Source organism: Octodon degus, unplaced genomic scaffold (genome assembly GCF_000260255.1).
Source record: "Octodon degus isolate 3935 unplaced genomic scaffold, OctDeg1.0 scaffold00182, whole genome shotgun sequence".
Lineage (NCBI taxonomy): Eukaryota > Metazoa > Chordata > Mammalia > Rodentia > Octodontidae > Octodon > Octodon degus.
This window is the reverse complement of record NW_004524758.1, coordinates 3439937-3462987: the sequence shown is the minus strand read 5'-3', so window position 1 is coordinate 3462987 and position 23051 is coordinate 3439937. Positions and strand designations below refer to the sequence as shown.

Here is a 23051-nt window from a genome sequence, read left to right as displayed (position 1 = left end):
GACCAGCTGTGCTGAATCACAAGGGTTCCAGTCAGACTATCAGCCAAAGACATGTATGTTCCCATGTGCCTGGGCGGGCCTGTCCTGGATCTCATGGGTTCTGGTTGGTGCACCCTCCAAAGGTGCATGTCCTCTCTTCTTATTAAGGTAGCCTGCCTCAGATATTTTCTTAGAGTAACAGAAAACAGACTCATAGATAATACACCTTCACATTCTGTATATTTCCAAAAACTGAGAATACATACAAATATAAATCAACATCACAAGAGCTCACAGGGAATTAACAACATGTCATGGTTACAGTGAAAATAGAAAGTGCTGAAAAAAGGAAATCAGGCCAATTTTAAAGGAATTGGATGGGAATGAGTGCCTTGTTTTAGCGTTCTTTATTCCAAGATGTTCAAAGGCTATCAAAACTGTGTGCATGTATGTGTGTGCATGTGTAAGTGCATGTGTGTATATGCACATGTGCACATGTGTGTTGTAGGGTTAGCATCACATAGAGACCAGAGGACTGGTGAGCAGTTGAGTAGTGAACTCAGGAGCTCTACTCTGGATGAACCTAATGGGAGGCATTGACGACACCAGGGAATCAGGGGCCGGGCAAAAGGCCAGGCATAGTCTGGAGCTGACATGGGTCACTGAGTCATGTGGCCTCAATGGTACCCACTACTTATGCCACTAGTGCTAGTGAAGAATGTCTGATGCTATTCATTCTCTGGACAACTACATGGACCCTTGGTCCTATTTACCTGAACTCGAAAAAGCTCATGCTTACAAGATGAGGCAATGCTGGGTGTGGTGTGCCAGCCACCAAAACCGGGCATGGTGGCACACGCCTGTAATTCCAGTGCTGGGAGGCTGAGATAGGAGGATCACTATGAGTCCGAGCTGCATAGTGAGACCCTGTACCAAATAAATAAACAAATAAATAATATTTAAAATTTTTTTTAAAAAATGATCTGGATACTATGCATGCACATTTTAGCATTCAGAGCCTGCAATCCGGCAGTGGTTGATGTTGGAGACTCCGAGGATGCAGGGGGCTAGATTTGGGAGATTACCTTGCAGCCAGCAGGTTCTTGCTTGGGCATCTTCATGCAGCTTGCAAAGTCCTCTGATGGCTCTTCTTTTGTTATGCAAAGGGAGCCCGTCCCTCCTAAGGCCTACTGTCCACAACTGCTAAGTCTTGCGTGTGGGTCTTGACTTTCCTGTCCCTGCCATGTCACCCCTCTGATCCAGGCTAGAACAGCCAGAGCCCCCTGGTTCCTTCTTGGACCTTGCAGGAAATCCCTCTTTAGTACCGTGTCCTCTGGGTGGGAGCGCCCTGTCCTGCCCAGCCTGTGTGTGGCCAGGCTCAGCCCGGCTGCCGCTTCCCCTGCCTCATCCTGCTGGCAGCAGTAGTTCTCCCTTGGTCCCCTCCCATGGGTTCATTTTCTCTGACTTTGGTCTCTTCCTCTCTTGCGCCCTCGCTTAATCCATTAGTGGGCTTGGGCTCTCTGCTGGGAGCCTATGCTGACTCCTGCCCATACACGTTGCCTTTCATTCAGGCGACAGCCACAGTCTCTCCCACTTCCTTGGGGTTCTCAGTCTTAGCCTGAGTAATCAAGTAATCTCAGCTTTCTGCCTGAAGTAGAAACTTCTAAAAGCATCTCACTGCATTAAAAATAAAATTCAAATGGCTTCTTGAGGTCTCCAGAGTCCTCCATCATCTGGTAGACTAACTCCCCGACGTATTCCTCTGAGGCCTCCTCACTCCCACATTGCAGCACCCATAATTTTCGGCTTGTTTTAGCTTCCATGCATGTCCACCCTGGGACTCTTGCTGCTGCCTTGCTGGAAGTCTCCTAGATCCCCCGCCTCCTGGCACACAGCTCAGGGCAGCCTTCTTTAATGTCCAATTGGGGAACAGTCCCCTCCCCCGTTGCCATCACTCTATCTGGATTTATTTCCTGATGCATAACACTTATGACCATTTCAAATTGACTTGTTTATTAATTTTCTTGTTTATCGTTGTCCCTTCCCCTAGAATGAAAATGTCATGAAACCAGGTTTTCACTTGTGTTTTGTAAACAGTACCTGGGCGTACACACTGGATTTTCATTAAATATTGAAGGAGTAATTGAATGGCATTATGAGACCCGCCTCCCCGGAGTGGACCCCTGGAAGGCCACCCCGAGGCAAGGCTTTCATCGCCCTTTGAGGACCCCCCAGATCTGCGCATGTCTCCTTCCTGCTTCATCTTCCACAGTGCTCCTTCCTATCACTTGTGACCTTCCCAAGTGAGCTTTATATTATTATGCAAATTTTCTCTGTTTCTGCTGACCTCTGAGATTTTGTTTACATCAGTTTTTCGAGCCAATAAGCCATTCTCCTTTGGTCTTCAAGTCTCCTGGCGTTCAGGGCAGCCCACTGTGTCGGAACATGTGCTGCTTTCCCAAGTCTCTCCCTTCCCTGGGAAGCTGTCATTTCACTCTGAGGTTCCATAGACTTGTCCCTATTTTATGCTTCAGCTTACAGCATTGCAGCTTGGATATGTTAGACTCCTCAACATCATCTTGGGGTCTAGCGCCTACCAAGTGGTAGACACCCTAACTAGTATTGGTTAAATGGGTGGATAGTATAGTTTTGTTGTCTTCTTTTAAAACTGTAAACGCCATGGGAGGGTCTACATCTTGCTTGTCTATGTAACTGCCACAGCACCTACATGTTTGTTGGGTGAGTTGATAAAGGGAGCCCTTACTGCCATTCTAACGCATAGCTGAACCCCAATAGTTACTGAAGGTCTCCTTCGTGTGGGACACTCCCACCCTCCCTGTCTCTTCGGGCACGTTGCCTTGCTTGCATCCGTAAGAGTTCAATGTGAACATTTGATGATTGATGTCGGCGTGATCTGAAGGTCACCTCCCTCGATCCCCAGCCTCTTGGTACCCATGGTCTCCCCTTTAGTGAAAACATCAAGCTAAATTCTGCTGTGAAGAGAGTTTATGTACGTAAGGTGCCAAATCAGTGACAATAAGGTAGGGGACAATGCTCAGGGAGGCTCTACTACCCACTTGAACCCTATAAAAGCAGAAAGTTCATTTTTGCTGGGCGTGTGGGGGTTCTGGACAGCCCCCCCATTTGCAGCACAAAGATATTAGGCACCCATGACATTTGTTGCTGACCTTGAAGATGGAGAGGGACAGGGGACGGAGGGTGTAGGTGGCCCCTAAGAACTGTGGGTGACTTATGCTTGATAACTAATTAGCAAGGAAACCAGAACCCCAGTCCTCTGACGCGTGGTGGGAAGTCTGCCACTGTCACAAGAGCTTAGGTGGAGGCTCTGCTTGGTGGCAGTCTTTTTTTTTCCAGAACCAGGGATTGAACTCAGGCCCTTGCGCTTGCCAGGGAAGCGCTTCTTCTACTGAGCCATCTTTATTCTACTGAGCCATCTCCCCTGCCCCTCGGTGGCAGTCTTGATCAACGCTTGGGTTTCAGCCAGGCAGGTGCCCACTGAGATCCCAGCGAGGTCCTGTCCAGACTTCGGAGCTGCAGGAGCCGTGTGCAGTGAGCCACGCTGCTCGAAGCCTCTGGGTGTGGTGCCTGACCCAGAGACAGAAAACGGATACAGGGACTGTGGGAGGAAGGGCGCGCAGCTTCCCGTCAGAGCCGGAGCCCTGAGGGAGCCACAGGAAGCCGTCTGACTTTGAGCTCCAGTTTCATGACGGAGGCTGTCTGTGCCTGCACCCCACGACGGCCGGCTTTCGGCATTCTCAGCCCTTTCGGCATCCCTGGAAAAGAGGATTCAGACACGATCGGGGAAGGAGGCCTTTTTCTTGTCCTTTTGTTCCTCTCAGGCTTAGCACAGAGCCACTTGCCCTGTCCCATTGATCTCCCCTCTAGTCAGGGAACCGGCCTGGAACAATTGACCTTAAAAATAAAAATAAGTAAGCAGCCCCAGAGCCCTGGCTGGCAGCATTAGCATTCTCCAGCCTCTCTGGGCTGTGTCCCGGGGTCCTGGAGGAGCGAATCTTCTTCTCAGTCTGCCGCCAGCGACTGCCCCTGACGGCTCCCTCCTCCCCGCGCAGCTGCAGGGCGCCCAGGTGCCAGGCAGCGGAGCTCTGCGGCAGGCGTGGGGAGGGCCTGCGCCCACCCGGAGCTCCCGCACGACGCGGGGCGGGCGTTCTCAGCCTGCGTGCCCGGACCCCCTCAGTGGGCTTCTTAGGAAGAGGGCGAGATCTGCTACGTGCAGGCTTTCTGTTTCTTCCTTTACGTTGTGAAGGGGCATCCACGCAAATATGTGTATCATCTTTAAAATTATAAAACAAACACCTTTGTAAAGAGTAATTGTGAAACAAAAGTTGCTAGCACCCTAGATGGTGCCCCCACTTCCGCCCCCACGGGCAGATAATCACTATCCCGGAGATGATGAAAATGATTTCCCCGTCTCTAATAAAACCTCTAATTTTCACACTTCAGAAAGCTTCCCCGAATAAGAACAGTCCACAGTTGCTTTCTATTTTCCAACCCCACAGAGGCAGAAAGTATATGCTGTTCCCTCCCATCTTGCTCCTTTATACTCAATATTATTTTTTGAGATTCATTCTCATTATAAATGTAGTTCAGTCATTTTTTTGTTACTGATTGGTTATTCTATTTTTTGAAATACTTCAATCTGTTCATTCTTTTAAAAAATAATCTTTTATTTATTTGGTACAGGGTCTCACTGTGCATCTCAGACTCTCAGACTCCTAGTGATCCTCCTGTCTCAGTCTCCTCAGTGCTGGGATTACAGAGTTGTGCCACCACGTCTGGTTCTGGTGGCTGGCAGTGTGGGGCCGGCACAGCATGCGGTACCGCAGGTTGAACTTGGGTACGCCTGCCGGGCAGGTTCTTAGACCACCGAGCTATCTTTCCAGCCCCCAATCTGTTCATTCTTATCACTGTTTGTTCTGATAACTTCGGTTGTACTTAATGTCCGACTATTGAAGCTACACTGTGAGGGACACTGTATTTGTGTACCTGCGCAGGAATTTATCCCTGCTACATCCCAAAGCATCCTTAAGAGGGACTGAACAATGTACAGTGCCAGCTTTGGTCCATAACATCAGAGTATTTTCTAAATTGGGTCCAAGGGCCGGGAGATAGCTTGGTGGATTAAGTACCTGCTTAGGCAAGTGCAGGGACTGGGATTCGATCCCCAGCACCACAGGCTGTGCTGGCCCCGCTCCTGGATGCGCCGAGCTGGCCACTGAGCCTGTATGGTGGTGCGTGGTGGGTATGGTGGTGCACGCCTGGAATCCCAGTGTTGAGGAGGCTGAAAACAGGAAGATCATTACAAGTGTGAGCTGTGTACATAATAATAAAAATAAATACATAGAAAATGAAATAAATACATTGAGTCCAAGGAAACCCCAAGCATGATTGTCATGGTCTAGGCCTGAAATGTCCCCCAGAGGGCTTGTGCTGGAGGTGCTCCCCAGGGCAGCAGTCCTTGGAGTCAGGCCACTGAGAAGCACCTGGAGCAGGCGGGCGCCGGCCTCATCAGTGTGTGGATGGCTTCATCGATGCGTGGACCACTGGGGTGATGCCAGTGCCTGCAGCAGGCAGGTCTGCTTGAAGGAAGCAGGTCAGCAGGGATGAGGCTCAAAGGATCTGCCTTGCTCTTGGCCCTTCTCCTGCTGTCTCTCTGGCTGCTTCCAGGATCCATGAGGCAAGGAGCTGCCTCTGCCACTCTCTTGGGCCACGTTGCTCTACCTCCCTATCGGCTTAAAAACAGTGGAGTTAACCAAACATAGAATGAAACTGTCAAGGTTGTGAGCCAAAATAAACCTTTCCTCTTTTAAGCAGATTTTTCTCAGGTATTTTGTCACAGTGACAGAAAGGTAAAAACCACATTGGTTTTCCAGATTCTCTATTTTTGCCAGCACTCAGTGTGTTATCTATTTCAACTGAACAAAGCAGCACACATTGAGTGGCTTAAAACAGCTTAATTTTTGTAATCTACCATTTGCATGAACCAGAGTTGGGGTGCAGGTTACCAGTTTCTTAACCTAATCTCTCAAGACTATGGTTCAGGGGTGGGGTTCCAGCTGAGACTTGGGAGAATTCACGTCTTTGCAGCCGCAGGACTCATATGGGTGGTCCCCAGATCAGCAGGGGTCTTTTCTCTGGCTCTTGCCTTCCCTCCAGCAGCACCTTCAGTGAGGTCAGACCTCAGCACAAGCTCCTCTGCTGACCTAACCACAGGGCGGAAGTTCTCCTCACAGGTTCTGTCCACATGCAAGGGGGGGGGGGGAACAGACACCGGGAGGCAGGAATCTTGGAGCTTGTCTCAGAATTCTGCCCATCACTTAGTATTGTCAGATTGTTTGATTTGCAATTACTAGATTGTTTAATTTATTAATGTGTGCAGGTAAGCAATTTTTCATACTTTCGTCGGTGACTCACACTTCTCAAGGCATTTATTTCATAAGCTCTTTGTTTGCAGATGTCTCTCTGACCTGATTGAGCCATATTTTTTAATAATAAAATAGCATCGCGGCATTTGCTGAGTACTTATTCTTTGTCACCCATTTACATAGGCTACCTCTTTTAATATACTTGAAATGCTTTGAGTAGGAGCTATTGATTTCTCCATTGCACAGATAAGGAAATTGATGTTCAAAGGAGTTTAGCAACCAAACAAGGTCACGGAGCGCAGAGGTCAGTGACTTGGTCTTTGAACCACCTCTGCCTGACTCACAGGCTCTGTTCTCCAAATCCAAGGCAGCCCAGCATCCTGCAGGATTCAAGGACCAGGACTTCTGTTCTGTGACCCAGGAGATGGGCAAATAGCTTCTGCTTTCTTTCACATTGGACATGCTGATTTCATGGCTCAGTGACCTTTGTGTTTCCAAGGTCAAGCTCCCTTTTCTTATCTAGGTGCTGGGCCTGTGAGCCAGCAGTTCTGCACTCTGCAAGCTGTGCTGGGCCCCGCCCTCACCTTGGCCGGCTTCTTTTAGACCTGCCCAAGCCCCTGTGAGTTCTTCCTCACTCTGATCCCAAAGCTTTTCCTGCCCTCCCTTCCACAGCCTCTTGCCTGGTTACTGGATGCACACGGACCAGACTCAGCTGTGTGGTGCTCAGACTTTGGGCCTGGCAGGGCGCTCTGCTCCCCAGTGGCCTCTGGCTCCTCCGGCCTGGCAGGGCGCTCTGCTCCCCAGTGGCCTCTGGCTCCTCCGGCCTGGCAGGGCGCTCTGCTCCCCAGTGGCCTGTGGCTCCTCCGGACTTCCTGACTCAAGGCCCACTTCAATTCGTGGCTGTGAATCAGTCACCCCTTAGCCTCACTGTCCCACATAGAGCTTTTCTTCTGCCTTCTGAGCTCCTGAAGCATGCATAATTTTTACCTTCTGCCACCAGGAGTGAGATCCTTCATTTTTTTTTTTTTTTACTTTATTTTAATTTTGCAGAACTAGGGATTGAACTCAGGCCCTTGCACTTGCCAGGCAAGTGCTTATTCAACTGAGCTATCTCCCTGGCCCCCTCATTTTTTTTTTTTAAATCAACAGTGAACGAAGCTTTTATTTGATATTTGTAATTTTATGGTGAAATAATATAATTTGTCTCATTGAAAGCAGACTCAAGGATGAGAAAGTGGGCATTTCAGTCTTCCCGTGGATGTGGACATTCCCTTAAATCAGCTAAACATCAAGCATATCTATAGAAAGTGCGGGAGTATTCACATGAATTGATAGTTCTCAGTCTGGGATGACTGGGCATCAGAAGGGAAAAAGTGAGGTAAGAGCTGGTGTCCTAGGAATTTCACAACGCCCATAACTGCTGACATCTTGTAGTAAAGTAGAAGCAGATTTTGATTTGCCTGGATTGTCCACATCCCTTATATCTAACAGGTTTTTTTTTTTTTTTTTTTTTTTTTTTTGCAGATGGGTGTTTTATTAGAAGTCATCCTCTTTCAGATTTAAATGGTAGGATGGACTTTTAAAATGGGAACAAAGATGTTTTCATAAAATGAGATCCTTTACTCTTAATGCTACCTACTTTTTCATGCTTCAATAAAAGCACTAGTTGGTCCATTCACTGAATTGTCTTTAGTTCTTATCTCATTTGAAATTTTTGTGGCATTTTTTGCCAGTAAGCAAGCAATCTCTCTTGGGATTATCTTCTGCTTTGTTTTCTATGACACTTTTACCTCCTGGGTTTCTTTTTTCTTTGAATCATCCTCACATCCACTTCCTGAGTATATATTCTTTGCATTTCTCCGTTTGCCCTCTTGTCCTTTTCCCACTGCCATTCTTCTGGGTCTTGGACTGACAGTGTCCCCAGGCTGAGGAGTGTCCTGTCTTTATGGCACCCTCTGGACTATTCCAGAGACAGGCAGAAAGCGTTCCTGGAGATCAGGTGCCTTGCTGAGTGGCCTGTGAATTCCTGTGGGCTGCCTGACACTGCATGAGGCACGGCGCAGGGAAGGAAGAAGGCAGAACTCGGCGTAGCTCAGACAGGACTCAGCTATAGGCCACGAACAGGCTCAGAGCTTCCTCCAGAGGATCCTCTTGGAAATTTAGTTTTCCCATGTTTGAGGTGGTGTATCTATGAATTAATTGCTGTTAAATATTTAAAATGTATATGTATAAATCTTTTGTGTTTTCAGTTCATGACTTTCAGATCCCCTCAGATTTATTCTGGCTCACTGGTTCTAAGCTAGCAATTGGCTCCCAAATCCAGATTTGGAAAGCAAAACCAGGTAACTTATCTGGACATTGATTTTCTATTCTCAACATGTTTTTACATCTTCTTGTTTGGTCTTATTAGCATACCACATATGTGCATTCATATATTTAAAACATTTCTTAATTTAGGCACTGGCTAGAGTGCTGGAGTAGAGAGAAACAGAATAACTCTTGTGTTACTCCCCTGCACCCACTTCTCTTGGTCTCATCACATGACAGGGTAATGGAGGTCCTGCGAGTTACAAGGCTTTTGTGGACTGTGAGCAAATGCAGGAGCGGGAACCCGAATCCAGGCCCTCTTCCTCCACGCTCACAGGCCATTGTGCTTAGCTAAATGACCTGCTGAGTCCGGCAGTTCAGTAGAGTGTGCTTCACTTGCCATGTGTAGACTGCAAATTTTGTGTTTTTCTGAAAGAGAAATATACAACAGCACCAAGCATACTGTTAGAAGCAACACTTGGATTTTTCTTTCAAGTTCTTTCGTGTTGAATGCAAAGGCTGCAGGGACAGTGTTTTCCACAATCACTGTAGAGCTCAGCCAGGCCCAGCCCCCAGCGGGTAACCAGGTCAGCAGGCCCTGGGTTCTCTGGCTGCTGGCTATTTTTTGGAGCCAGTGGATAGGCAGTGGGGAGAAGGGTTCTCACCTACCCAGGCCAGGACACACTTTCTCTGGGTCCTGGGGCCTTAGCTGAGTGGGTCTCCACCCCCACCCTGTTAACTTTTCTCAGAACAAAGCAAAGGTTAACTGAGATCACAGAGCCAGGTGGGTGCCCGGATTTGCTTTCCCTGGGGCTAATTTTGGAACTACATTAGATAAAAGTCAACATATGTTGTAAAAGGCACTGTGTATCATGGCTTGACAGTTTCTAACAATGTGCTCATGTAACAGCTGTCAAAGGCAGTGCTAGAAAATGAGTAATATGTTGATTTATGTATATCAGATCTGTCCTAGCACTCCTCGGTGGAGCAGGCCAGGCAAGCTCAGCGCTGTGGGTGGAGAGTCGGGAGGGGTGGCCAGGGAAGGAAGGAAACTCCCTCTTCTTCAGAAGCGTCTGGAAGAGACGGCTGAAGCCTGTAGCAGATGCTACTTTCTGAAGTCCTTTGGAGAAAAATTGCTGGGAGGACATCTGTTCCCTTTCTACAATAAAAGGGGGAACCGTCAGGAGTACAGTCTGAGTCTCCTGAGGCAGCGTGCGCTGCTCCGGTAGTTTGTGCATTCCTTGGCCTCTGGACAGGGCTGAGGGTCACATCGTGGCGAGGCCATCTGCTCTGTTCTGCATGGCTTTGGGAAAATAAGTATTTGATTTTGATTTTTTAATAGGTGGAACATTTAAAATTTAATTAAAAAATATTTTTAGTTGACAAAGTCATATGTATTCAAGTTGCACAAATGATGATTTTTGTATTAGTATGCATTCTGAACTGATTGCCACACACAAATTAGCACATCCTCCATCACTCATGCTGTACCTTAAATCCTCAAAACTTGCTAGTCTTATAATTGCAGATTTGACAGGGCCAGCCAGCTAGCACAACGGACTAAAGCACCTGCTTAGGCAGAGCACAGCAGCCGGGGTTCAATCCCCTGCGTGCTGGGCCAGCCCTGCCCCCAGGGGGTGCGCTGAGATGGCTATTGACACTGAGTGTGGTGGCGCTCGCCTGTAATCCCAGCGCTTGGGAGGCTGAAAACAGGAGAATCACTACGAGTCCGGTCTATATAGTGAGACCCTGTACACCCTGTCCTAAACTCATTAAAAAAAATAATAACTGCAAGTTGTACCTTTGACTAGCATCTCTCATTTCTGCCTTACTCTACCTGCTGGAAAACACCATTTAACTTTTTGCTTCTATGACTTCAGCTTGTTTTAGATTACATACATAAGATGACACAGTATGTGTCTCTGTCCCTGGCTGAAGGACTTAGCATAACATCCTCTGGATGCAAACATGTTGCTGTTATAAATGGCAGGATTTCCTGCTTTCTGATGGTTGAATGGTATTCGCGTGCGTGCGCGCGCGTGTGTGTATGTGTGTGTGTGTGTGTGTATATTTGTTGGTCAGTTTCCCATCACCAAAACAAGATACTACCCCTTATGGCTTGTATCCAGATGTCTCCTCCAAGTCTCAGGCACTCATTGTGCGACTTTAGGAGCTGGCTGAATTTAGGGTGTGTGTTACTGGGATCAAGGGTATGTGGTGTCAGTCTGCTGATTGGTTTAACCTACTTCTGGGTGTGGGTGATGGATTTACTGCAGAGGGAAGTACCACACTAGGTGTGGCAGCACCCAGTAGGCTCACAACTGGATGGAGCAAAAAGAAAGAGGCCTCCCTGTTTCCTGCCTGCCCTGCCCTGGACTGTTTCTTTAATAGCTTTTCTGCTTTGCATTGGAACTTGCCAACAATAGACTGAAACCTGTAAAATCGTAGCTAAAATAACTTTTTTTTCCTTTAACTTGTAGGTATTGGTATTTTGTCCCAGAAAGGAGGAAATAACTAAAACAATACTGAATACACACAATATAAAAGAAGAGAGGTTTATTTTGACTTAGTTTTAGTTCACAGTCAGCTGGCTTCCAGGCAGAAGCAGAATGGCAAGAGGGAATGGGGTGGAAAAGTTTTTCTACCCACAGGAGAGAGGAAGCAGAGTGAGGAGGAAGGAGCCAGGAACAAGAATCGGTTTCCCAGGTTGTACCACAGTGGTCCTGCTCCAAGCAGCCCCGCCTCCTAAGAGCCTACTCAGCTACAATAGCCCACTGAATGGCATGCTCCCATGGTCCAGTCACCTTCCAGAGCCCTGTTGCTGACTCTCTGACAGCATCACTAGGGTCCTTGTTTGCAGTGGAAGCTTCCTGAGGCTGGCCTGTGCTGTCGGCATTTCCATCAGCATTCCGGTCTTTGGATGTCTGGCTAATAACATCCGGCCAAGCTCTCTGTGCAGCATTCTAGGGCTTCTCTGCCTGGCATCTCTACCCATTTCAAAGTCCTCTGGTAAGCATTTCCAAAGGCTTCTAAACCACAGTTGACTGATCCTCTGGTGCCAGAATCTGACTTAGTCACATTCCTATCTCAGTGACAAAATCCATGGCCCCTGCAGCTTCAGGAGAAGAGGCTTCTGACTCCTGGCTTTAGCCCATGGCCACCCTGACTCCATGGCAGAAATGGCCTGGCAGAGGGCAAAGGCGCTTGTACCATGGCAGTCATGAAGCAGAGGGCAGGGGAAGGTCAGTGATAAGCACGTGCCCTTCCAGGGTGGGCCCAGCGACTGTCCTTTTCCAACCTGGCCCCGACATCTAATAGCACATTCTTCTGCTGAGCTCATCAGCGGATGATTTGTAATGTGCCCTACGGCGCCACGATCTGCTCTCCAGATACGTGAGGCTTGTGGGGCATTTTAGGTTAAATCGGGACGGCATACACACATATATGCACAAGCGCATAATGCATGAGTATGCCTATGTAAACACATAAAAATATATTTTCTTTATTTATCCATCAAGGGACACACGCTAATTCCATATCTAACTATTGTAAATGATGCTGCAATCAGTACAGGAATGCAGATCTCCTGAATGCTGGTTTCATTTGCCTGGGATATGTATAGAAGTGGAACTTTTGAATTTATGATAGTTTACATGTTAGTCTTTCAGGGACTGCCATGATATTTCCATACCAACTGTGCTAATCTACATTCAGCTTTTTGATAATAGCTTCTCCAAGTAGGTATGACCTCTTACTATGAGTTTTTAATGATGAAGCTCGGTTTTCTCAGTTGTTTGTAAGTATTCTGCTTCTAAAGTACATGAAAAGAATGAAGTAAAATAAGATTTCTCATACTGTGGTTTCTGTTCTGATCATATAACCCTTTCCCCCTTTGGAAGAAGATTTCTCCTGCATTTAAATAGCTCTCCCTTTTCTGTGTTGGTCCCTCTTGGGCCCATGTAGAGGCTTCTCGAGGATTCCACTGTTAGGGAAGGAGGTCACTGGCGCTGGTCGGGACACTTGAGGGCTTCTGATGTGTCTCTAGCGCCCCCTGCACTTGTTCTCTGCCTTTTCCATACTACTGGTCAGTCATGGTTTCTGTTTCTCTTTGAAAGGTCTGAATGATATGGTAGGAGCACGAGGTCCAAAACCTGAATGTAAGGTAATAAGAAACTTCTCTTCTGGAGGGTTAACAACCTAAGTTTGCAGACCAAAAATTAGAGAAAAAGAAGGACTGCAAGGACAGCCAACATTTTGGCCCTAGGCTTTCAAGGTCAGTGAGGACTCAGGACATAAGAGAACCTGTACTGTAACATCATGTAACTCAGTTGTGTCCCAAATTTTCTGATCAAGGAGATTATGGGGCCACAGAGGAAAGTGATCGATGCATAGAGTGTGCCTAAGGAGAGTCACATGGAGAGAAAACATTCTCTCAGGCTTTCACAGAGAGCACATTGGCCAAGCAATGGCCGTGACTCGTCCACATGGCTGATGCTGACAAAGGATCTGCAAACTGTGGTACAGGGTTACAGGATAACTCCTGAGGGGATTTGACTGACCTTGTCAGATATAACATTTACATTTCTTGTTGCATAGGTCTTGCTTTATTTTGGTCTTAACCATCCAGCAGAAAAGTAAGAAAACAAAGTATAAAAAGTAGTGCCATATTAATATACTGAGCTGTAAAAAGCTCAAGTCAACAACTTCTGACATTGCCAGTCCTATGGATAACCCACTACTATTACTGACCACTGGACTATATTGGAATATTTTGCTGAATTCATGTACCTACAGTATTTAAATGACAGTGGAATACCCTTCTCTGACAAAACTAAACATAAAAAGGGATACAAATAAAGGACCATTTTGTATCTGTATATTCAAAATAGGATAGATGTACAGCTACTTTCTCTTTATTCAATGAACAGAAAGATTTGTAGTAACAGTGTTTGGACAGGATATTGTGTTTGCATCTTGTACAATGAATAACCACTAAGAAGACAACAATATGCAATGTATTCATTATTGAAACTGTGCTAGTAATTGCTTTTGAAACTGTCTCATTGCTATTTGTTTCTCAATAAAATTATTTTAAAAAACCCCAAAACTTGAATGCTACTAGCAAAACAAAAATTTGAAGTGACTATCACTGCATTTGTAGTTTGGGGAAGATCTTTTGTTAAGAAGCATCAATAAATAGCACTATTTGTTGATATATATTGGGACAAAACGAGAAAGGCTACATATGTCCCTACACTTCCAGCATGGAATCCCAGACAGGACCTGGGATGCCCTGCAAAGCATTCTTGTCCCATATATCCCTACACTTCCAGCATGGAATCCCAGACAGGACCTGGGATGCCCTGCAAAGCATTCTTGTCCCATATATCCCTACACTTCCAGCATGGAATCCCAGACAGGACCTGGGATGCCCTGCAAAGCATTCTTGTCCTAGGCTCGGATAGGGTACGGGTTGGGCCAGGAAGCAGCCAGGCTGGAGAGGTTCCTGCGGCAGGAGGGGGGAGGGGACCCAGCACTCTCTTTTCTCCTGAAGGTGGCCTGTTTCCCTCCTGGTGTGGCACTGCTGTGCTGACACATGCATGCTCCTCTTCTCTGCTTTTGTGTCTTGCAGCCCTGTGTTGGCTCACCACACTGTACTAGAGGTGGGATCCATCATGCCATCCTTTCCACATCTAGGCCTGATGTGTGACAAGGAGCACGTCTCCATGAGCAGATGCACCTCCAGCTCCAGATGCGCCGAGCTCCCAGAGGCTTTGGGTCATGACAGGCACAGCCGTGCTCCCTCAGGGGAGTGACCACCAGCGATCGAGTTGATGGACAAAGCCACTTGCTGTCCAGCTCTGATCACTAGGTTCTGCAGGTGCAGCGAGGGAAAGCCTTACAGGCACTGTGTGGCCATTAGGCCAAGGACGTGGACAGAAGATTCCTGGAGGGCCAAGGGAGTTAGTGCAGCCAATTCGTAAGTGCAATCTACTGAAGCAGGTGCCCTCAGTGTGGAGATGAGCTAGGCGGCAGCCTCTCTCGGAGTCACCTGAGCTTCAGCCGGTGATCCTTGTCTCGGGGTGGGGAGGCGGTGCATTCCCAGGACAGCTGCCTCTTTCTTATGTGAACCATTTAAGCTAATAGAGACCGATGTATAGATGAGTATGGGGAAGATGTGAACCAAGCTTGAAGAATTTCAAGAGCAGTTGGGAAGACTCTATTCCAATAGTCCTTTAAAAGCCTCACCCCTTTTTAGCACTGGGGATTGAACTCAGGGCACCTACACTGAACTATACCGTCAACTTTTTTTTTTTTTTTTTTTTAATTTTGAGACAGGGTCTTGCTAAATTGTTAACTCACCCAGGTGAGGATCAAATTTGCAATCCTTCAGCCTCAGCTTCCCAGAGGGCTAGGATTAAAGGCAGGTACTAAAGTGCATTTTTGCCTAACTAAAATGTACCTTTCTTTACTTATGTTCAGCAAAGCATTCTATATAGAAGAAAGCTTGTACAATTTCATAAGAAGATAATGGTGATGGAATAAATGTGGAATGGAGAAACCAAGTCCTAAGAATACTGGATCATTAGCTCTGGTGCTGGGCAAGTTATGCACCTTATGGGCTTGGTTCTTCTTATCTGTAAATGGGCATAATGATCAGAGCCACTTTATGAAAGCTTGGTAAGTGTTAAATGAGGTCACAAGTATAAAACTACTCTATGAAGCTGGGTGCAGTGCAGTCCCAGCAGCCTGTACCCCTGAAGTAGAAGGGCAGCAAGTTCTACTATAGTCTGGGAAGCTTAGTGATTTAGAGAGATTTGGCTCAAAAAAAGAAGAAAAAGAAAAGAAAGAAGAAATAAAAGAAGAGAGCTGGTATCTTTGTTACCTTTCTCATTGCTGAGACAAAATGCCTGATACCTAAGGTTAAAGGAAGAAAGGTTTATTTAACTTGAAATTTGCAAGAGTTTCAGTGCATAGTCAGTGGCCCCGAGGCAGGGTGGCACATGGTAGAGAGACAACTATTTATGGCAGGGGAAGATGACAAAAGCAACAGGAGGTCTTAACAGCATCTCTTTGTCCCTTTTGTGCTGTATCTAGACTCCTGGGATTAGGGTGGTGCCGAACCAGTCAGTGGACGGATTTAGCAATCAGGATCCCTTAATCTGAGCATCACACGCTCTAGATTCACCTCTGAACAAGCCAAAGACTTCATGAGGCTTGGGGACTGTCTAGACACAAACCATGCCAGCTCTGTAGCTTTGGGCTTGGTCCCTAGTACTGAGAAACATAAAAGCAGTGTTCTCTGTATCACTCAATGCTCACTAGAGACACAGATTTAATGCAAGATACATAAATCTAAGGAATCCAAGGTAGGCTTGCCATGCTGTCTTGGTTACTTTTCCTCTCATTGCAGGGACAAATACCTCACACCCAAAATCAGGGAAGGAAAGGTTTACTTAACTCACAGTTTGTGGCAGTTTCAGTCCATAATCAGCCAGCCAAGGCAGAGTGGCACACGGCAGAGGGCAGCTGTTCATGGTGGCAGAAAACAGCAAAAGAGCGAGAGCAAAAAGGGAGGAGCAGTGACAGAGAGCAAGCCTCTTTTCCTTATGTTGTATTCAGGCTGTGCACCCCAGGGTGAGTGTAGCCTCACACCCACAATCCTAGCAGCACTCACACCCATAATCTCAGCAATGGATCATGAATTAATCACTCTAGAAACTTCCTCATGACTGCATGAGGCTTTGGGGCGACAACTAGACACAAACCATAACGAATGGGCATCGAGAGTCAGGTGTGGAAGTCTGAGAAGCAGCTCTCTGTGGACTGAAGGATGCAGACAAAGGTAGCAGACCAGAGCGCATGGCAGAGTCCTGCACAAGGCCTTATCAGGAGGCTGGACGTCTGCATCAGATGCCAGGAGGCGATGTGAGGCAGAGGTGTGGACAAGGTGCCTCCAGAGAAGTAAGAAACAAGTAGGAAATAAAGATGTGGCGATCTCCCCTGAGATGCTGCTGCTCCCGTGGGAGGGACACAAGTGCCTTGCAGCCGTAGCGTGCCTTTTCTAAGGCCCCTTCTGATTTTCCCACACAAACATTGTCTGAATAGAGTAGCCCCTATGAGGTGGCACAGGCTGGGGGTGGCCCCGTAAATATTCATTAGTAAAATGTACGTAAGGCAATGAGACGTGGTTTTATATTTTTATGCAAGGATATAGTTTCAGCAGCACAAAGTTCAATTTTGATCTACTGGGTAGAGTCAATACAGGCTTGAAATCATTATCTTAAATTCTACCTCCTCCCAACCTTTCAGAACTTGAAAAAATGTTAACAGCTTTGGCCCAGAATGGAGCCAGGAAACAGAGAAGTGGAGCAACAAATGCTGTTGGATGACAACTGCGGAATTCACTGCTCGATGCTTCCCTTTCACTCCATTCAGGTGGTGAGCCTACCGGCTGCTGCCGCGCACACCCGGGGAGGGCTGTCTACAGGAAATGCCCTCGCCACACCCAGAACTATGCTGATCCAATTTAGTTGGGTGTTACTCAAACTGACATAATCATTTAACTATAACATCTTTGAACTAAATGTAATTTTTTTGCATTATTTTCTTCACTTTTAAGATATAGTTTCTCATGTTTTGTTACTTGCAAGATCAGTGATTCTTATGATTTCTAAAATCAATGTGTGTCACACACACACACACACACACATTCAGTATGTTTGTATTTTCCTTTTCTCCCTGGAAAGCTGTTAAATTGATGTTTTATAATCAGTGGGTTTTTAGAAACATGAAAATATGGTAGTTCAATGAAAACAAAATAGTTTCATTGGGCTCCGGAGGCCAGACATTACTTTCCACCTGAGTATGTAAAGTCATCTTTTTAAGCAGCGTAGCTGCGCTTGTTAGGTACATTTCGGTATTTGCAACAACCTAGTGCCTGATGCGCACGCTTTTCGGAACGCAGGATTTCCGTTTTCTCTTAGTCATAAGGCTCTGCAGTTGCAACAGCACCTGCTGGCAGCAGCCCACCCGTGAGTGGAGGCGCCACTGCTGGGGAGCCTCACGTGTAGCCGAGGGCCTTGCGCGGGCGATCCTGCCCTCGTCCTCCGAGAGCCCCCCTATCTGGTCATAGCGCGTGGCTGACACACTCTTAGAGGCAACAGAGAAAGAGGCCCAGAAAGTTTTATTGTTATTCAAATATATGATTACTCAGAAAGACACCAAAATGCTGGGGGTTTTCGATCAATTTTTATTAACTTGAATGCAGACTTCTCATTATACCTGATTGCACCATTTTATTTTCAAACACACATACTGTATTGACAGTCTTATTCCCTCATTGGATTTTCTGTAGCCTTTTGCTGTCATTTATGACTGTATTCCAGAGACGGAGAAGAGTTAAATGGAATTTATGGTAGTATATTTATCTGGGTAGGTTGTAACGTTTTCTAAAATGAATAAAACTTTTAAGACAGTAAAACTCAAGATGTGGCGATCTCCCCTGAGGTGCTGCTGCTCCCGTGGGAGGGACACAAGTGCCTTGCAGCCGTAGCGTGCCTTTTCTAAGGCCCCTTCTGATTTTCCCAAACAAACATTGTCTGAATAGAGTAGTCCCTACGAGGTGGCACAGGCTGGGGGTGGCCCCGTAAATATTCATTAGTAAAATGTACGTAAGGCAATGAGACATGGTTTTATATTTTTATGCAAGGATATAGTTTCAGCAGCACAAAGTTCAATTTTGATCTACTGGGTAGAGTCAATACAGGCTTGAAATCATTATCTTAAATTCTACCTCCTCCCAACCTTTCAGAACTTGAAAAAATGTTAACAGCTTTGGCCCAGAATGGAGCCAGGAAACAGAGAAGTGGAGCAACAAATGCTGTTGGATGCCAACTGCGGAATTCTCTGCTCCCACTGAGGGCCTCGTGGCGTTTGCAATGCAAATCTGAGTCGTGCCTTAATCATTACCGCAGGGAGACAATTAGGGTTAAAATATAGATTTTGGGATAATGAGAGCAACTAATGGAGAAACAGACAAAACAAAGAGAGCTGGTGCGGCTCACTTCGAGGAGCAGAGAAACACTTCCTGGTCAGAAGATGGTCCTCCCAGGTGAAAGGAGACTTCAGGTCCTAGGAAACAGACGTGGATGTCCTGGGCATCCCTTTGGGATCTTGGGTGCAGTTGAGGGCCCTAAAATCAAGGTAAATGAATAATTTTCTATCTTTTGCTGGCTAAAGCTGCACACACTCAAATGGATAGACTTGCGTTTAATTTCTGGATCAGCCAGTCAAATCTCTATGACCTGGCAAATCACTCAGGCTCTTTAAGGCTAAGTCTCCTCGTCCACACGTCCACACACAGCTTTAGTCTCCCTGGCTGGCAGTGCAGATTAAATGAGAGCACACGTATGCAACACTTACGAAACAGTCACTCCCAGCTGCTATTAAAATTATTTGCAGTCCTGTGTCTTCTCTTCCCTTTAATTTTATATGATATACATAGATTTTTGGAAAGATTTTTTGAAAATTAGAGCACTGCTGCTTCAGATCAAATCCTAATCGTCAAAACTTACTGCAGTTGATTATCTCTGGCACTGTTTGGCATTACTTCATGACCAAGAGCCCTTTTTTTTTGCCCCTAGAAATGATTATTTCTTTGTATTTGACGTGGTGCGGTTGAGTGAATTTCCTTTCCATGTTAAGATTAGGCTTGAAAATGCCCACCTAGACACATGATGAAGATTTGTCTTAATTATTATTAAAGGGATCAATATAATACACTAACATTTAAAAAATGGAAAGTCACATCCTGCTCTATGCAAATATCAGTTATTTACATAGACTGATTAAATAAGACTTTAAATTGTATAACAGATGCTGCTATTACCAGATGCCAATTTGAAATAAGGTTATATTTACATCTAAACTACATACTCCTGTATTTATCTTACATTGTCAGCTTATGTGCATCTATCCGTGTGTTTCCCTAAGACACTGAGCGGTGGCAAATGTAAGGACGTGTGTGGATGGGAAACGCACGTACACGCCCAGGTAAGCAGCGGAGAACGCGCCCGTCACCAAGCGCGCCCAGGCTTGAGCGGTGGCAGCTTATTTTTAGACGCTGTGGAACAGAAGTCTTCTGTCTAATGGCTAAAAATATTTTTAAAATTACCTTGGGAAATGTGAAAAATTTTACAGTATTCACTTTCTTACCTCAGTATACATGAAATATATCTGGTTACGAAAGAGTAAAATCAGGCGATGTACTAACTTACTAGGAGTGTGTCTGGAAGAGCCCGCGGCGCGGCGCGCGCGCTGAGCGCAGCGGAGGACCCGGGCTGCGGCCAGCCACCTCCCACCAGCAAAGAGCTCGCACGCGGAGCGAATAATGAGCAAGACAAGGACGTCAAGTGCGTGCCAACAGGTGCGAGCTTACGAGGAAAGGTGAGGGAGAGGCAAGCTGGCTTTCAAGCAGCTCAGCCCAGTCTTTGGGTGAATTCCCATCTCGTTCTGGTTCTAAACCTGGGGATATTTTAAACATACCGCTGCCTGGACTCGCAACTCAGAGCACCTAAGCATGGGTCTAGGTGCCACAATTAAAACTCTGCCTGGGAAGTTGCAGCGCGTGGCTGTGGTTGGCAGGGATGGAGTCCCCGGCACCCCTGGGCGGGAAGAAGTCCACACTGGAGCTGAACTCAGAAGCACACTATTTTTGCAAGGAGCTGCAAGTTCTACAAGGAGTTTTGGTGTCATGGGAGGTTAGCTGGGTTATAATTGGCTTTAATTGGCTCTCCCAGCAGCTGAAACATCCTGTGCCTACAGCCAATGACACTCCCAAGGGGGAGCACTGTGCTCCGACCTTTGCAAACATCAAAGAAGTCACTTCCCGCGTGGCTCTTACAGCCAGGCGCCCTGCAGCTCAGCAGGGCCTGGCCCAGCCTTGCGAGGCTGATGGGAAACAGCCTTTTTATTATTATTATTTTTTTTTTTGAGTAAGGTTTTTATCTTTCATCGAGATAAGCAGTACCAGCTGAATTGCAGAAAAAGATTGGGGTGGGGAAGGAGGCAGAACTCTATCTTCTACCCAGGATCTTTTGGACGGTTGATTCTCCTCCTGTGAAGCAAACTACACGTGTGTATTTTAGTGCAAATGAATGGCATTTCATGTATGAAGGGGCTTGACAATTACCGCATGCAAGCCAATCAGTCTTTAGCAATTAACATGGCTTCTAAGGTGTCCAGGGCTCGATTTTTACCCATGTGTTTAATTTGATCTTTTATAATCCTGTGCTAACATGGAACCACTTATCTTTCCTTAAATAGGCTCTGTACACATCTCTCTTTCTGTCCTCTCCACAGAGGACAAGACCCAAATGACCTTGGCTGCCATAATAAATAACACTTAGTAGGTGTTCAAATATCTGTTGAATGATTTAAAAACTAGTATAATATGGGAAAGCACCAAGTTATTGTCTTGACTTTTGATTGGCTTGAAATCCAACTCAGAATGAAAAGACACCTGCCTTTGAGATTACGGTTATGAACTGGCTACATTAATTATCCTTCCTCTATTGTGAATGTTCTTTCTAAATCCTTGGTCTAATAAATACAGTCCCCTGAAGCTTTCAGTCACTGCTGCTGCAGTCCACGGTTCTCTGCGGCACTTCAGAGGTTTGTAAGTGGCTTTCTCTATCAACCAGATTGCTGGAAATTGGTTCTGTTGCAGGCTTGGGGCTCCGCCGGGTTGTAACTTGGCAGTCTCCTGATAGCTCAGCTAATCTGCAGTCAGAGGTGAGGCTCAGTGTCTCAGAGTGTCCAGGGGTGACCAGTGTCCAGCAGATCAGTGGCAAATGTGGGAAGAAGAGATCCGAAGGTTGCAATGGAGAAATGTGTATTTGTGTTAGAATCAAGGTACTGAGTACTCACCAGTAGTGGGCTAAACAGGAAGAAAGTCTGGGGAGAAAGCCAGCATAAACAGGGAAACCTGAGGGCTGCTGCCGCCCAAGCAGCCCGGGGCGTCGGGAGCACTGACGGGAAGTCAGTGTTGACAGCGGGTGGCAGCCCTGGCGGGGCTGATGTGCCTTCCTGCAAATCCCACGTCTGCAGTGTATCAGTTATGGGTTCTTGGGCAGGGTTTCATCTATTTATACCCTCTGAAAACAGGCAATGTGGGCTCTGACCACCACCCAGGTAGAGCAGTGAAGATGGACTGGCCCTCGGTCAGGAGCCCAGCGCACACAGCTGTGCTTGGGCGTCCATCTGTCCGCCTCACTTTGCCAGGCGACGAGGGTGCTCTCCTTTCTCCGTGGGGCAGGGGCACGGACTCTGCTCCCGGAGCTCCCGAGCAGCTCCTCTCAGCTCCTCTCAGCTGTTCTCGCCTGGCTGTGCAAACTCAGCAGTGGTAGTTACTGCTGGTGCTGTAGCAAAGTTCTAACAGCTCTGCACCCCAGAATAAGAGATCCTCATGGCCTCCGGTCTGGAGACAGAAGTCTGGAATGAAGGCTGGGCAGGGCCGTGCTCCCCCAACCCGAGGGTGAGGGAGGAGCTGTCACAGGGCTCTAGGCTTCCCACAGTTTTTAGGGTGTGGGGTGAAATTCTCATCTTCACTGACACTCCTTGCAAAACTGTTGAAGTTTCTCCTTTTTATAGAGCAACCAGTCATATTGGACTAAGACTGGATTACATGCTAATACAGTTAAACCTTGGTTTGCAAGCATAATCATTCTGGAAACATGCTTGCAATCCAAAGAATTTTGAATAGCAAAGCAAATTTCTTTATAAGATACAATGGAAACTCAGATGATTCATTCCCTAACCTAAGAATATTCATGTAAAATAATTATAATGCTGTGATATCAAAATAATAAAGCAAATACAAAAATAAAAAAAATTGACCTTCACTTATCTTTTGAAAACCTTCATGACTGGTGAGAGGGAGGCAGAGAGAGAAGGGTTATTGTGTAGAGTGACTTTCACTATCACCAGCAGGACTCTTGCTGTCTATTGGATCAATGGAATCGCTTTGTTTTTGTGCAGCTTTAGTAAGGATCCCATCCAGTGACGCTTGCTTTTGTCTCCTTTAAGGATTTGTGGAAATGTGACATTGTGTTGTTGCTAAACAAATTCATCACCTGCACTGTGTATTCAGAGGTGTTTTTCTATAAAATTTTGTAATGTTTCCCATATTTTACACATCTCTCTAATTTTCTTGAAATGAGACATTCCTCTGCCTTTGTCTCTTCCTTTTCTGTGGATGAATTCTTCTCCATAACCTCCTCCTGTGGGAAGACGATCACCTATAATCTAAGACAGAGAGAGAGAGAGAGAGAGAGAGAGAGAGAGAGAGAGAGAGAGAGA

At 46.4% G+C, this 23051-nt stretch overlaps 2 pseudogenes; both read right to left on the bottom strand.

Moving 5' to 3' along the window:
• Window positions 1-2749, bottom strand: part of LOC101589627 — a 23430-nt pseudogene extending 20681 nt beyond the window's left edge.
• Window positions 2750-3645: 896 nt separating this feature from the next.
• The window catches only part of LOC101589235, a 27355-nt pseudogene continuing 7949 nt past the window's right edge, over window positions 3646-23051 (bottom strand).